Source organism: Callithrix jacchus, chromosome 20, assembly GCF_049354715.1.
Source record: "Callithrix jacchus isolate 240 chromosome 20, calJac240_pri, whole genome shotgun sequence".
Lineage (NCBI taxonomy): Eukaryota > Metazoa > Chordata > Mammalia > Primates > Cebidae > Callithrix > Callithrix jacchus.
Window position 1 is genome coordinate 9,582,841 of NC_133521.1, and position 17,059 is coordinate 9,599,899.

The following is a 17,059-nucleotide window of genomic DNA, read 5'->3' on the forward strand; positions in this document are numbered from 1 at the left end:
CTTAGAGGAAGTTTGTAGGCAGTGAGGACATGTAGGGAGAGAAAGATCCCAAGTCCAGCAGGAGAATAATCCTATTTAGATGTGAGGAGACAACCTTGCTAAGCTCTTGTCAAAAGCCAGGATGGCTTGATTAATTTGTTCCTTACTAATAAAAAGTTATAAATACTTAAAATAGACTTAATAAGCAAAAGAGTACTTTTCCCAAATCTGTCTTTATGCTGTTTTGCATTTTGATGTAACTAAAAAGTGAAGATGTTTTTCCCCCGCCTCCTTTGGAAAAACGAATGGTCTCAGGTTCCTTTATTGTATATTCTCTGGTCATTTTGTGACTTGTCATTTAAGAGCAGGGGAAAGAGGCTGCTTTGTATCAGGAGAAGGTTTCAACTGGCTCCCTGGCCTTGTTGCTACAAACATATTGGCTCGGGAAGGATATAGAAAGGAACTACAGAAGGTGAATAACGACTCCTTCAACAATTTAGAATGTTTGAAGTTAATTATCCTACTCTGATGACTGGTTGTCTAGACATTTTAAGTATTTATTTTGTGGTGTCCCCTACAGTTCATAATTAAAGACCTAAAGGAAGGCTCCCGGAGGTTTTTACTGGCCAGACCAGAAATTACCCACACAGCATACTGTGCATCGGCAAAACACAGGAAGAAGTTGCATTCCTTCTTTTCATGTAGTCTGATCGGAGGCAGCAGCTGGAGTATTGACCGTCTTTGAACCACAATGGCATTAATGAACCCGGCTGAGACCCAGTAAGGCTCAGCTACGGATCTTAGACTAGGACTCGGTTTGTCAATGGTTCCTAAGAGACAGGGTGGGAGTGAGACCGATTTGCTAGAGTTATGAGTTTCCTAATCTTTAGTCGCTGAATGTTACCTATGCCTCAGAGTCGGGGGCACTGTAGGGTCCTCTGAACCAACATAGGCATGGTAAAATTGTTCATTCCTTCATTCATTTTGTTTATCCTAGGAGTGTTTGCTCAGCACCCCTTTGTCAAAAGCACTGGGATAATATTTTTGAAAAGAGCTCAGTCATCTGGGTCTGAATCTTGACTTTGCTACTAATGGGCATGTGAACTGAGGCAATTTAGTTTGTTCATTTGTCAAGTGAGGAAATATTTATTGTTGCACAATTATTAGACAGCTTAAATAAGATAGAAAATTCACTGAATACAGTCCCCAGCACATAATCACTGCTTAATCATCGTGGATTATTGTTTGCAAATATTTGATAACTGATGCAAAGATGGTGTGAAAGTTGTAAAGTTCTATCTACTTGTGATCTCTAATTCTTTAGACAGCCTGAGGTCTCTAAGATAAGCTGTGAAAAGTTGCAGTGAGGTCCTTTGTGTTAGACCTTCCCTTTCATATGAAAACAACACAAATCTCCCAAAAGGAATAAAATAACAACCAAGACTATGGTATTCAGGCAGGTCAAGATCTCAAGGGGCTGGAAGGAGCCATTGAGGCTTTGCAGAAAAGGCAGAATTTGTAAAAATAAGCATCCAGTTATCAGGATGGCCTCTGGCTGGGGCTCTTGACTCCTTCTCCTGGAGGCTCTCAACTTTCAGATGAATGCATACAAACGCCCTCATACACATACACACACTCAAATACAGATAGAGCTTAAGTGAAGCCTGGGGTGTGTGCAGTGCATCTAAACTCCAGAGTGTGTTGTGTGTGTAAATTCTAGTTTTAAAAATTTGGTCACCAGAAACTGTCATACTTTTTTTTCAGCTTGAGGCATAACTGACAAATAAAACTATATATTTAAGTACAACCTGATATTTTCATAACATTGTGCATCTTATCTAAATATAGTTCAGCTTAATACTAATTTAATTCAGATAAAACATAGAAATTTTGCTTTAATAAAGCTCAATTTTCTTCCCTTTTTGTATTATCATATGTATTACATTTATACATCCTATAAGCTCAACAATACAATGTTATGATCATTTCTTTACATAATATTATGTCTTTTTTTAAAGTTAAGAGAAAAGGCCAGGCATGGTGGCTTGTGCCTGTGATCTCAGCACTTTGGGAGGCCGAGGCAGGCAGATCACCTGAAGTTGAGAGTTCGAGACCAGCCTGATGAACATGGAGAAACCCTGTCTCTACTAAAAACACAAAAAAGTAGCTGAGCATGATGGCAGGTGCCTATAATCCCAGCTACTCAGGAGGCTGAGGCAAAAGACTCACTTGAACCTGGGAGGCAGACATTGCAGTGAGCTGAGATCAAGCCATTGCATTCCAGCCTCGGTGACAGCATGAGACTCCATCTCAAAAAAAAAAAAAAAAAATTAGCCAGGTGTTATGGTGCACCCCTGTAATCCCAGCTACTCAGGAGGATGAGGTGGGAGAATTGCTTGAACCCAGGAGGTAGAGGCTGCAGTGAACCAAGATCACGCCACTGCACTGTAGCCTGGGTGACAGAATGAGATCCCTTCTCAAAAAACAAACAAACAAAAGATATATAAGGCCAGGGATGGTAGTTGATGCCTGCAATCCCATCACTTTGGGAGGCCGAGGCAGGCAGATCACCTGAGGCCAGGAGTTTGAGACCAGCCTGGCCAACATGACGGAACCCTGTCTTTACTAAAACATAAAAAAATTATCTGGGGATGGTGGCAAGCACCTGTAGTCCCAGCTACTCAGGAAGCTGAGGAAGCAGGGACACTTGAACCCAGGAGACAGAGGTTACAGTGAGTCAAGATCCTGTCACTGCACTACAGCCTGGATGACAGAGCAAGACTGTCTCAAAAAAAAAAAAAAAAAAAGATGCACAAAAAGAAAAATTGGTCTCATTTCTTCTCCTGGATATCTAGAGTAATCATCCTGCAGACTTAATATAAGTTAGACTGCATAAAAGAAGGAGGCCAGGCATGGTATCTCATGCCCCAGCACTTTGGGAGGCTGAGGCAGGCAGATCATCTGAGGCCGGAAGTTCAAAACCAGCCTGACCAACATGGTGAAACCCCATCTCTACTAAAAATACAAAATTAGCTGGACATGGTGGCACATGCCTGTAATTTCAGCTACTTGGGAGGCTGAGGCAGGAGAATCACTTGAGCCCGGGAGGTAGAGGTTGCAGTGAGCCAAGATTGTACCATTGCACTCCAGCCTGGGCTACAGAGTAAGACTGCATCTCAAAAATAAATAAATAAAAATAAAAAGCCAAAAATAGTAGAGCTAACAGACATCTTCCAGCTATGTATTCATTAACACAAAACCGCGCTTTCTCTGGATTTCTTCTTCTGTGAGATAATATGCCTCTACATTGGTTAAGCCATTTTGAGATGGAGTTTCTTCACTTGTAGGGGCAAGGCCAAAAGGGGAGAATTATCCTGAACTTTTAACTAGATAAACTGAAGAGGACTGTCATTTTATGTCACACATGGTGGTCCCAGGACACAGCTCCTGTGTCAAATGCAGCCTTCTAGGGCCACCTCTTCTCAGTGGCTTTCTGCATTCCAGCAGATCCCAAATGTCATGAGGGGTAACCCTGATTGTAAACTTAACTCTTCACCTTTTCCCATGTCAGCATCTGCCTTCCAGGCCTTCCTGAATTTACCTGGAAAACTCAGCCATTTTGAGAAATTTCTAGAGAAGCAAAAAGTGACCTCATCACCCTTAACCACATCTGTCGTGCCATGAGGATTGGGGCTCGCAACAGCTACACTTGCAGTCTGTTCTCAGAGAGTTGCTGAAAGGCAAGGCTGCCTCTGGTCCCCAAAACTTAGCACATTAAATAGAAAATAGGCTAGAGACAGACAGATGGACAAGAAGGCAGTGGAATGGATGAGTGAACAAATGAGAGATTAAAGTTCCTTTCCAAGTAAGAGATTCAATTCAAAAGTCTAATTCATGGACAGTTGCTGCTATGCTTGGAAAAGAGAAGCCATTTTCCATAGACATTACTATTAGGGAAGGCATAGCAACATTTTTTGGCCGCTACTTTTAATGGCAAAAACTGCAATTACTTTTGCAACAACCTAACTGTTGTAAAGAAGACATAATCCCAGAGTGTGTGAGGGTCACCCATGGGAAAGCCTGCCTGAGCCAAGAAATAGAGGAAAGGAAGGAAGAAGAAAAGGAGAGAGAGAAAGAGAGGGAGGCAGGGAGGGAGGGAGGAGGAGGAGGGGGAGGAAGTGGGTCCCGATGACATTGTCTAACCACCTGCTTCAGCTCAACGTAAGCCCAACACATCCCTGGCATTTTCTGGCATATGAACCAATAAATATTCTTTCTTCCTTAAGGCTTTTTTTTTTCATTTGCAAACAATAGTTTTAATACACTAATGGGGTGGGCTTTATGCTTGATTTTCTTTTGGAAATATAGCAGAAGATGACTCAGAGAAAAGGTAGGGAAACTGTTTTTATGGCATGTTCCACAGCAGTTTATATTCTGAAGTAATTTTTAAAGGGTTGGGGAGGTAATCAGGCAAACAACAGTCCTGCCTTAAATTAGATTAGGCTGCTTTAAATGAGGTGGTTACCCTGACTCTACTGAAAGTCATCACAGTGGAGAAGGGGAAAGTTATTTGGGAAGGGGCAGCACTGGGGTGCAGACAAGTGTGATTCTGATTTTCTTTTGTTAGGGGAAGAGGTAGGCTATATTTTAATCCTTATTTAAGCAAATTCGTCAATTGATACCTTTCTTTCTTCTTGATTCATCCACTCTGAAATTCATATCTGTCTCTCCTTGATTTAGTTACTGGGAATATCCTCTTCTGGCTAAAAGTAAACTAAGATGGAGTATTAGAACGTCTTCCCCAAATCATATCGAAAATATTTCTCCAAGTGGGAAAAAGTGAATTTTAAACAGCTCTGATATTTTCCCCTTTGTTTTATCAATACTGCCTCATTTCAGCGTGGGGAGGCCAAACGGCTCTCGCTTCATCCCATGAATTAATGATTCTTCAAATCAATTTAATCTGGAGCCTAATAAATTTTCTTAATGACAAATCAATGTCAAAAATAATGAAAGAAGGAGTGATTCAATGTGTTTGCCCCCCAATTTCTACTTTCGTAAGCAGAGATGTATTACCTGAAGGGCAGATTCAGCATTTTCTCTTTATACAATGAATGACACTCTTTCCCGTGCACGGTGAATTGTCAACAGCAAGAATACAGATTTCTTGCACCCCCTACAATCAGACGCTAGCATCTACAACATTTTTCTTTCTCATGCTTTTTAAAGCCTGGGGGGAGAGTGAGCAACAGAGAATCAACTTCTTAAGCATTATCTGCTTGGGCAAACAAACAGAAGGATGATGAGTGTGTAAGTGTGTGTGTGCGCGTGTGTGTGTAGTGCATACATCACTGGGAAGTATTTTAAACAATGATGATATGCTAATAAGTGAAGGTGTTTAATGTATTAATATAGTGGAGTAGATAAAAAGAAGATGGCAAGGGGATGAGAAAGATAGCTCCGTGGTTTCTTCCTTCTTACCTGAGTTCTATTGCTAGAGATAAATAAATAGTGACACGATTAAATTAGCAATGTTTCCATCTTTAAATGTTTGGCTGGTGATCACCCCCCTCTAAATTAACTAATGCTTGGTAGGAGACTACTAACTATATGTCCATGACTGAGTCAGATACTGTTTGGTGGTTAAAGAAATTAAGTCGCAACGTCAGGAAACTTACACCTAAGCTTAGGGATGCAAATCTAATACATGCATGATAATGAGAAGAAAAGATCTGTGCAGATAATGATGACAGGGCTGCTCCAGCTCAGGGTAAAGTAAAAGGCCAGCTGTGAAGGAAACTAGAGTGGGGAAAGTCATCTTTGGGAGGCTGGAATGCAAGACTTAGAAGACAGGGCATTCCTTGTGGAATTGAGTGTAAGCTAAGTGAAGAGAAGACCCTGAAGACAAGAAGGTGAACTCCTTGTCGGTTCTTCCCTATTCTAATTGTGAAGAGGGTCGACTCACACAAGGATTTTTTTCTTTTTCTTTTCTTTTTTTTTTTATATTTCTTTTCCATGCTGATGCCTGAAGGTGTGCTGGGATGGTAACTTTGTGAGATCTTGCTTCCAGTTACTCTATTTGTAAAGAGCAGTGGAAAAAAATACTGTTTATGCATTTATCTTAATTCTCTAAACTACCTTCAAGTTGGACTAAAAGGTATGGAAACTGAAAAGACAGATCTTATCATCTCAGGAAGATTTCCAGAGGAAATAATTCTAGAAGTCTCACAGGCTTGAACTCAGGCTTGATCTTCCAGGATCATGAAGCACGGATCGTATGTCCACAGTAACGGATGTGTTTAATAACACTCATTGTCCTTCTGGGAGCAAGGCTCAAAACAACTCTACTTTTTTCTTCTTAGAGATGAACATGATCAAATATTTAAGGCTAATACTTGCCTTTATCCTTGGTCATTGTTTAATATCAGGAGGGAGGAGAAATCCCAGTTCAACCTGGGCCACTTTGAGAGCTTATTTGCAGGTTATAGGGGAGTGCAGCTACTTGCATTTGCTTGACCAAAGACTGGTGCTGCCCCATCGGAGTGGTCATCCTCTTCAACCAAGCTCACGGCTTTTGGAAGGACACACATGGAGTGCTGAGGGAGGGAGGGAGGGAGGGGACACAAGCCTGATCAGCCAAATTAACCCTAGTGATCAATGGGGTGATAGATGTCACAGCCGGATTGCCCTCACTTCCAATCTTGGCCACTTTGAGATGCTGATTTTTCTCTTAGACATTTAAGTAGAAAAGCCAAGTGCTGTGGCTCACATCTATAATCCCAACACTTTAGAAGGCCAAGTTGGGAGAATCACCGGATCCTCTCCTAAGGCCCAGGAGTTCAAGACCAGCCTGGGAAACATGGTGAGACTCCATCTCTACAAACAACTTAAAAAATAGCCCAGTGTGGAGGCACGTGACTATAGTCCCAGCTACTTGAGAGGCTAAGACGGGAGGATTATTTGAACCCAGGAGCTCAAGGCTAAAGTGAGCTGTGCTTGCCTCACTGCACTCCAGCCTAGGCAACAGAGCAAGACCCTGTTTGAAAAAACAAAGAGGCATTTAAGTAGGAACAAGTAGAAGCCAGGTGGATTTATGACAAATTATAGCAAGCTACTGGGGCATGGGAACTGAACTTGGCAGCAAACCCCTCTTTTATGTAGCCTGACTTACTGAAAAAGAAGAACCACATTGTGCGTTTCCTTTGATGGTTGACTTGCCCTTGTCAAGATGGTCCAGTAATGTTGCTGGCAACTCTACTGACCGTTTCTGGGGAGAGTGGTCAGTTTGCACAAGTCGAAGGCAGGGCTGAAAACACAAATGGGAAATAAAAACCAGAAAAGACCCACACAGACGATTTCCCCTACATCATCAAGTCCCAGAGTGCCATTTTCAGCATTCTCATTGCCTTTCAGATAAATACTAAAAACTAGGATTTGATAAAAGAAGCATATGTCTTTCTCTTTTATTATTATTATTTTTTTTTGAGACGGAGTTTCGCTCTTGTTACCCAGGCTGGAGTACAATGGCGCGATCTCCGCTCACCGCAACCTCCGCCTCCTGGGTTCAGGCAATTCTCCTGCCTCAGCCTCCCGAGTAGCTGGATTACAGGCACGCGCCACCATGCCTGGCTAATTTTTTGTATTTTTAGTAGAGACGGGGTTTCACCATGTGACCAGGATGGTCTCGATCTGTTGACCTCGTGATCCACCGGCCTCGGCCTCCCAAAGTGCTGGGATTACAGGCGTGAGCCACCACGCCCGGCCCTTTCTCTTTTCTAAATTAAATTCGATGATAATTTACTTTTATTTAAAATATTTGAATGTTTCTTAGATAAGCGTTACTGAGGTGAAATGAATTGAGAATTGAGGCTTACTGTGACAGTGGGACATGTGTATTCAGGCAACATCTCTTCATTCTTTATAGAGTGCACTTTGAGAAATGTGCAGTGAGCTACAGCATAATTCTTTGAATTCAACCCCACTCATTCTTAGCACCTTGCACAGTGCTCAGCCTATAATGGTTGCTCGCCATATATTTAGAAGTCCCTTTTCAAGGTGCTTCAGCACTCACAACCTTATTTGATTATTAAAACATAAATTTGTCCTCTTTTTTTTTTCTTTTTGAGATGAAGTTTTGCTCTTGTTGCCCAGGCTGGAGTGCAATGGCTCGATCTCAGCTCACCACAACCTCCGCCTCCCAGGTTCAAGCAATTCTCCTGCCTCAGCCTCCCAAGTAGCTGGGATTACAGGGGTCTGCCACCACGTCTGGATAATTTTGTATTTTTAGTAGAGACGGGGTTTCTTCATGTTGGTCAGGCTGGTCTAGAACTCCTGACCTCAGGTGATCTGTCCAGCTTGGCCTCCCAAATCCTCCTGGGATTACAGGAATGAGCCACCGTGCCTGGCCAAAGTTGTCCCCTTATAGACAAGGAAAATGAGGGACAAAGAAGTTCAGTGACCTGGCGAAAGATAACACCACTAGAAGTGATAGAATAGGGATTCTAATTGATGTCGGCTCTCTCTAAAGCATGTGTGTTTTTCATTCCACTGCCTCAGAAAGCATCAGGGCAAGAAGTGGAAAGTCATTGCAATACCCTAAGAATGAAAGCCCATAATGCTCTAGTCCCCTCTGCATCCCCATCCTCTCCTAAGGCCAGAATGAATGTTTCTGTATCAGGCTTAGTCTCATTATGCTTTGCTTAAGTCTGTAATCTAAATAATGGCTAAATGGGGCATATGGCTTCCAGTCTAATTTTTCTTACTTTACCTTCTTATTTTTCTGAAAGTCTCGGCTAATCAACAACTTGGGCTTTCATAGCAGACTTGAGCTGCATTGAAGCTGGGTTACACCTGCCTGAAATGCTATGATGTCAGGACAGATACACTGGGGTGTATGTGCCCTGGCCAAGGACAGCAGGGTCTACAAGAAATTCAGGGAAATAAAACATGATTTGGGATCCACCAAAGAGAGAGAACTTAAAGATTCATGGGTTGGGAAGGCTGGACGGAGCCTTGGTCAGGCAGGAAGGCCAGAAGATCCCAGGAGAATACCAGTTTTTAGTCTTTTCTAGTCCTGTTCATGTTGTCTTTGCAGTGAGCTTCCTCAAGTACCCTCATGTCATGGTCCTCCCTAGCACTGTAACCCATATTCCCCATAAGCCAGGAGGCACACTGGACCTACGCCTGATCTTCAAGGCCTCCCAGAATATAGCACCCTGCCCTCTGCACCCCTATCTGCCTGTCATTTCTCTATCCAGATTGGTATTCTCCCTACCAACCTTCCTTTCTGACCCAAGCTCACCCCAACTGTGTCCTTGTTTACACTGTCTCCTGGAACACTCTACCGGGGCCACTCTGCCTTTCTTACTCCTACCCATCCTTCAAAACCCAGATCTGGTCCCACTTCTCTGAAGTGTTCCCTAACAATTCTAGACCTCATTGATTCTGAGTCTGACTTAGGGGGCCTCCCCTTTGGCTATATGAGGTGATAGCGCCCTGAACTAACACTTGACCCTGGGTCACGTGCACTTGTCACACAAAATCGATTTTAAGTTTCTTGATTGTTAGCACGTATCTTCAAGGTCGTGTGCCACAACTTCCTTGCCTCCCTGGTGGTCAGCAGGGTCTGAGGATGTGCTCTAATTCCCCTTCCATCCTTGTTTATTGCACATTGTTCTCCAGATAACCCTGCGGGGAAAGTATTTCTGTAAATGAATGTACAAGAGCGGATGACTTCGTGAGCAATTTTTAAAGACTGGTTATTACTATCTTTTTTTTAAGGTGCTTACTAAATATCAGCTATTTATACTAGGTACTTTACATAAATTATCTGTTAACAATTTCATGATATCAGGGAATTGAGGGACGCTCAGAAAGGTTAAACAACATGCCCAAGCTCACACTGGAACTCGTAAAAATAGGATTCAAATCCTATGAAGAGCATTTCATTGGTGGCAGCTGCCACTCCAGATAGGCAGTTATTCTTTTCCATTCCAGCATCCTGATGCTTCAGTTAAAATCTAATTTTTCCGTGTTCCCCTAGCAGCTATTAAATGGACTCCGCTGGTTCTGTGCCAGCCACTTTGAAGCAGAGGAGCCGGGCTTTGACAAAGGACCCTTGGAAGCATTGCTTCAGTTTGTGCTGTACCGCTCCACCTCTACCCACCTATGGTCTGGAACCACTGTGGTCACTGCCCTTCCTCCTCCCTCTTCCAGCTCCCGCCTCATCCTCAGCCCCCAACCCTGCCATTAATGAGAATCAGAAGGAGGGAGAGTGAGGACTTGAAAGAATAATTCCTTTCTTATTTATAGGTCTCCACTAGAGGACCAGAGGCGAGGAGTGTGGTCTCTACCCTGAAGCGAGGAGCAAAGCCCTTGTAGGGGGGCTGGGTCCTGGCTGGGCTTGGCCTGTGACCCTTCGTGCCTTAATCTCTCCAGCTGTACAATTAGGTAAAAGTTGGTCTACAATGAAAGCCAGATGTTCCATCAGGAGCAAAGTCTCCTGGGCAAACAAATTAAATAATAAATAAGTGCTTTCAATTTTACTAGCAACTGGCCATTCTGTGCCTCCTCCCAGGCTCCAATTAGAGTACTCCTGTTGTCTTGTGGGGTTTTAAAATCCAAACATGAATAAGAAAAGAGTCCTGGAAAGCCAGAAATGTTTGCTAGTTTGGATTTTGATTTTTGTTGACTGTCAGCTTGGGTTTGGTTTTATGCAATGCTGCAAGCCTGTTTTTTGCAAATCACTGTGAGTTTTAATTTCACATTCTGGTTTGAGGGGGAGGGGACAGTTAACAAGGTGGTCAACTTTTTTGAGTAATTGAGGAGACATTGATCCAGGAACATCGAATGTGTGAAGAACTCTGGGGGAATCACAGAGACAGAGTATGCATTTCTCTCCATCTGCCTGAAATCCAACTCAAACCTAAGCCAGAAGGACTCAGACACCAGGGAAAGCACTCCTGAGCTTGGATTTTCAACTGCAGCTATTTACTTGAGAATCTCTTTAAAATGTTTATATCTGCCTCCCTGCCTTAGCATCATGTTGGTAAGTAATCATATGTGGTTGAGTAAAGAACTTGAAAGGCCTCAGACACATTACTATCATTCAGTCTTTTATTAGCAACCTCATTCATTCATTCAACAAATATTTATGGAGCACCTTTTATGTGCGCCACACTATTCCTGGTGTGGAGGGAGCAGCTGCAACTAAGAAGACTAAAGTTCCCGCCCTCTATCAATGGAAAATGGAAAAAAAATAAAATTGCAATTTCATAACCTGTTTTGGCATTTAGGGCTCCAGTCATTTCCATGTAAGCCTTTTAAAATTTTCAGAAAAACATGCATTGCCTGATTTTTAAAATGGTACAATTAGCTCCTATCCTATGGCCAGCCACATTTGGCCGAAAGGGAGCTGAGCTTCCCATCAGTCATTGCAGTCGTGGCTCTCATTCACTTAGTGCCTACTGTATACCAAACACAGAGATAAGCATTCCACATAAAATAAGTTACCTCATTTTATTCTCACTGCTTTATAGTCAAGAAGACTGAGCCTGAAAGCCCCCTACCTTGTAAAAGATCTCTAATTTCTGCTAGCTTCTAGGAAACACGAAGAAATGTCTGGGAGGAGTGATCATAATATCCGTGTATTTATTCAAAACCTGAGATTTAGAAGACCTCGAGCTGGCAACCCTCCATAGGTTATCTTGTTCCACCCTCGCAACACTTTTGTGACCCCCTTTTTACAGCAGAGGAAGTAGAGGCTCATCAGGGTGAACTTACTTGCCCCACGTCACATAGCTAGTTAAGTATCCAAGCCAGAATTCATACCCAGATCTTTCTGATCCCTAAGTCAGCATTCTATCAGTTTCTTCTAAGTGTCACGTTTTATAAGCAAAAGAGTGAAGACTGGAACTAAGAAAACAAGTCTCAATGGATTTATTTAGCTCTCCTCGACTTTGTAAGGGCCTGACCTCTAGAGATATGCTGTTGAGGTTCCCACGTTTATCCCTGGAAGACAATGACTTTCTCAGTGAGCAAAAGAGGATACTAAAGCCCAGAAAGATCGTGCTGTTTCCCTAAGGGCTCCTGGAAATTTCAAAGGCAGAGGGATTTCCTGGCTGTGTCCTTGGTGGATTTCCATCCGAGACGCTGAGTAGATACATGCTCTGGTACAGCATTTTCCTGGGTGGGACGTGGATAGGGAAGGAGCGGAAGGAAAGTGACATTAGGGGATTGCCCATGCATCCATCCTTCTGTGTCCTGCACAGCTCAAATTCAGACAAAACTCTGGGTCCAAGAAGGATACGCCTGATTAGGATATGGGACTTTTTGTTCTTCATATCTGCCTTGTTCTTTTTGTTTTGTCAAAATGAACACCTCCTAATGAACACCAATAATTTTTTGGCAAATGTATACACCCACGTAACTACTACCATGAAGACAGAGACAATTTCATCTCCTCAGAAAGTTCTTTTGTGTCTCTTTGCAGTTAAACTCCACTCCCACCTGCTCCAGATTACAGCCCATATAATTTATATCTTTCCTTTCCTCACTTCTCCTCTTCCTCTCTTTTATTTCCTTCTCCTTAGATGATAATGTGTGTGTGTGTGTGTGTGTGTGTTTTGTATGAAAGCTGGTGATCACAAATAGGGCACATTCTTGGGTGGTTTTCCTTTTGCTTGTTGTTTCTTCAATGTCCTTACTTAACAAAATAAAAAGTTCACAACCCTAGGTCTGCAAATTTTACTAGTCTATGAAATCTAGAGAGCTATTTCCAGAAGAGGAGAAAGAGCTTGCTTGATTGGGAACATCGGAGAATGTATGATGAAAAAGAAATGGTATTGTGGATAAGGACTCAACATTTTGATTGCAAGATGACAAATTATGAACAAATAAAGTAGACCCAAGGCAGGATCTGAAGACCACTGTCTGCCTAAGGAGAGTTTAGGGAGCTAGTTCCCAGATTCTTCCCAGTTCCACTTCTGAGTTCCCAGGTGACTTTGGAAGTGGCTACCCCTCTCTAAGCTCATTTTGCTCATCTGTAAAGTAGAACTGGTTGGTTAAATTATGTCTGTGGCTTGATTTTTCTTCTGGCAAGATTTGGATTAATTGGCATTGATTTCCCTAGGGCTGTTCAAGGTCTAAACTCAAGGCTAACATTTCCAGCCCAAAACAAACACAGTTCTAAACATCAGGCTTCGAACGAGTTCTGTCTAAAGTTTCCCTCCACCTCTTTCTGGGAAGTAATCAAGGGGTCCCTTTTCTAGGAGACTGTAATTTGTTGAAAAGCATTTGATTGTTGTATTGAAAGGTTACACTGTACGTGTAAAAAGGTGTTTATGAGGCTTCGTACAGTATAGTTAATAACCAACCAAAACCAGAGCCTTTATAACCGGGATCCTGGCTGCGAGCATCTATACCATGCCTTGTGGAGGCCTGAGAATGTATAATTACAGTGGCTGTTGGTCTGGAATATAAACATAGGGTGCTTGCTGCAGGCCTGGAGGGCAACCTTCTCCCCTATCAACGGTAGCACTTTCTGTACCTTTTCAGGCCAGGCAGAATTATGCATCCTTACGCTTTCATTCCAGCTCATTGAACACCTGCAGATTCTAAACAGCAGGCTACAAAGTTGGCCAAGCAAGGTGCATTTTTAGATGCATTGGTAACCAAGAGCCAGGCAACAACCAGTCACAAAACTGGTTTTGGTGTTTGCTTACTCTTACAGGAAAACTTTCGGCTGAAGGACTGGCTAGTTTTCAAGCTGCGACCATTTCTTGCCAGGAAGAGGAAAACAGCTTCTTATGAGATCTCCTGATTTCTAGTTAGCCCTCACTCTCCATTCCATGCTCCACACTGCAGGGAGAACATGCTCTTAAATATATAAGTCTGACCAAGCCTTTCCCTCCTTAAAACCTAATGGTGTCCCCATTGTTCTGTAAGAAAAAGTCCAGCCTCCTCGTGATGGAGTCAGGGCCCTGCACCATCTTGTCCTCCCTGACTTCCCTGGCTCCTCTGCACCACACTGCCCCTTTTTCCTAGCCTCCTTTCTCACTGACCTTCTTTTGCATCCCTTCTGCCTCTGATTCTCCATTTGAGTTTCGACAGATGCTATCCTCTTGATCTGCATGATCCCTCTTCTCTCCCACCCTCCCCTCATACCTGGTCCCCTTCTCAGCTTGGCAAACTCCTCCTTATACTTTAAATCCCAGATCAAATGGCACTTCTTCCAAGAAGCCTTCCCTTATCTCCTGGACCAGGTCAAGTTCCTCTACTAGATTCATTTATTCTTTATTCCAAAATCTTACTTCTAGAGTGCCTACTATATGTCTGGAATTGAGTTTGCAATTTACATCCAATAACTCACTTATGACACAGGTACTAAGAATATGGTCATTTAACAAATGAGAAACCTGAAACTCAGAGAGAGAAAGTTATTGGCTCAGGCTGTGGGAAATCTGGCAAGCAACGGAACTGAAATCACATGACTCCAAACACAAGCTCTTCTTCATGACATTTTACTCCTGAGTGGAGGGAAAAAAAGGTCTAAATGATAGGTATAAAACTCAGAGATGTAAAATACCTCCTTCTAAAATATAAAATTTAAAAATGGTGGAAGACTCCAACGAAAGACACAGCCTATTACTAGCAATTGTTGACTGGTGATGGCTCCCAGAGTGCATTAATTCCACCCTTCAGTTATTCCGTAGTTTCCTAATTTTCTAGCATGACAGCCTATGTCTCTTACGATGCAAAGAAACTCACCTTTAAGAGAGACTTAAGTAAGCAAAAGGTCTATGGCCTGAAATGTTACAACAGCTCTAGAATTTAAAACAAAGCTACCCATAATATCACCACGCTAAACAAACCAACTCTCCTCAACATTGCGTTTGCCTTCCAGGGCTCATCTCTTAAAAATATTTTATTTATGCATCATCCTAATCATAGTGTACGTTCTATTTTAGCAATTTGTTCTTTTCACTTCATAGTTCATCCTGATGATCATGTAAATAGCAGTGCAATATTCCATCAAGGTAAACCTCGGTTTGAAGTCCTAAGTGGAATTCTGAAATTAACAAGGCCTCCAAGACGAGCACTGTGTCTTCTACTAACAGAGTGTGCTTGACTTTCATTCTATTCAGTGATTCAGTCGTTCATTCTGGAAGTACTTTTTTGAGTGCTTACTTTGCACCAGGCATTTGCTAGATATGCTTTCACTTACCCATGCTATGTGGTAGCTGGCTCCAGCAGAAAGCAAAGCAATCTATTTCTTAAGAAATCTGGAAGTGGCAGTGGGAAATTTCCAATGTTTAAGAGATATCCTATATGAAGCCAATAATTTTGGCCTTCAGGATTTTCCCCTATTATTTGATACATTTTAAACGGTGGAATTAGGTAGAACTTTACAGTGTATAGAATCCTTTTGATTCCATTATGACTTTTAATTCTCCGACATCTGGAAAGTTGGAGGAATTCTCCACAAATAAGGAGACGGAAGTCCCAAGAAGTCATTTGGTTTGCTCAAAGACTTCATCCGTGAAAAACAGGACCACACCATACACATTTTGTTTCGACTTGATGTTTTCATATAATAATAGGTCTTGGGAATATTTCTAGGCCAGACACACCTCACTAAGTTTTTTAGATAGTTGCACATTCTTCTACAGAATGGATGAAACATAATTTGTTCAATTTGTTTTCTATTGATAGAAATTCATGTTGTCTCAACTTTTTTGTTATTCTAATTCCACAATAAAAATTCTCATAATACATCTTTGAGTAAACTGGAGTGTATTTCTGTGAAACATGTTCTGAAATGTCATGGATCGGGGTATGCACATTATAAATTTTGACAGACAGTGCAAGTAAGGCCTCCCCACTTTACTGTATGACACTTATTTGCCAGCAATGGTGTCAGCTCATAAAACTATTAATTTTTAAAATTTTGCCAATATTATGAGACCAAGTTGATAACGTACTGTGACTTCCAGTCTGCATTTTCCTGATAGCCAGTGAGTTAGCTTGAGCAATTTTTCATAAACATAAGTGTCTTTCATGTTTCCTCTAGGAAAAGCTTTCTAAAGTTTCTGGAAAACCTCTCAATGGAGAGGGCCCTGGGGCCGCCGAAAGCGAGGACAGACCTTACTCAGGGAGCTAATGGTCTACGCAGTCAATCTAGAGGATAAATTGAAGCCAGAAAAGAAGAATACATTTTAAGATCAGTAGATTAAAAATGGAGACAGAGAACGAGAGAAGGGGAGAGGTTAACATCTAGGACATATCAAGCAGTTCATGAAGTAATCCATAAAGGCAAAGAAGGCTCTGGACACTCCCTTTCTGTGGTTCATTCTCAGTATGCACCCCACGAGCAGTTCTTCAAAGAGCTATACCAGCTTGAGAATGAAGCTTTAAGATGAAACTCTGAGCCAGGGAGCCCGAGCAGATTCAGATGCTCCAGGAAGTTAATGGAGCTTGGTTCTCAGGGCCTCTTGTTTCCTCAATAGGCCCCTTCTCAGGCCCAGAGATGGGCCCTAGCAGTGAATTCATGTAGTCTCATGTTTCTGTAAAAAAAACTTGCAAATTAGATATCTGAACTTCAATAGGTTAAGACTTGTCTTTTTCTGTTCTGGCTTCCTCTCTAATATACTCCGTGTATATTGAATGGCCATGGACATTTTTAGAATCTGATCAAAGGAACACTGAGTTGTGGATATATTTAATTTGTATTTAATAAGATAGTTGAGGCAGTAGAGTAGGGTCTAGAGGCAGGGAACCTAAGGCTGATTCATGCTGACTTCCTAGAACTAAGTAAACAGGAAAACCCTAACTCGCCACGCAAAAGCAGCAAAAGGACCAGAGGCTACTCCCTTTGCAACTCTCTTCACTTTTTCTGTGTCAGAGAAGAAAAATGGAAAGTACCTCTAATCTAAAGTCTAAGCAACCCATCAGGCTTATCTCAGTCCAAATCTTTATATGCATGGGATTATAACGTTGCAATTTCACTACAAATTCTGATTGCTCTCTTTCCACAACCAATCAGACATTTACATAAGGTTTAAATTTGTAACTTCACTTCAGC

At 42.1% G+C, this 17,059-nt stretch overlaps 1 long non-coding RNA gene across 1 annotated transcript in view; it reads left to right on the forward strand.

Annotated features, from left to right (window-relative positions):
* LOC128930269 (uncharacterized) overlaps positions 1 to 11,277 on the forward strand; it is a 126,310-nt gene extending 115,033 nt beyond the window's left edge. Inside the window, exon 4 of the long non-coding RNA XR_013530458.1 lies at positions 10,291 to 11,277. This is a non-coding gene — a long non-coding RNA (uncharacterized LOC128930269). The remainder of the gene's footprint in view (positions 1 to 10,290) is intronic.
* Positions 11,278 to 17,059: the final 5,782 nt, after the last annotated feature.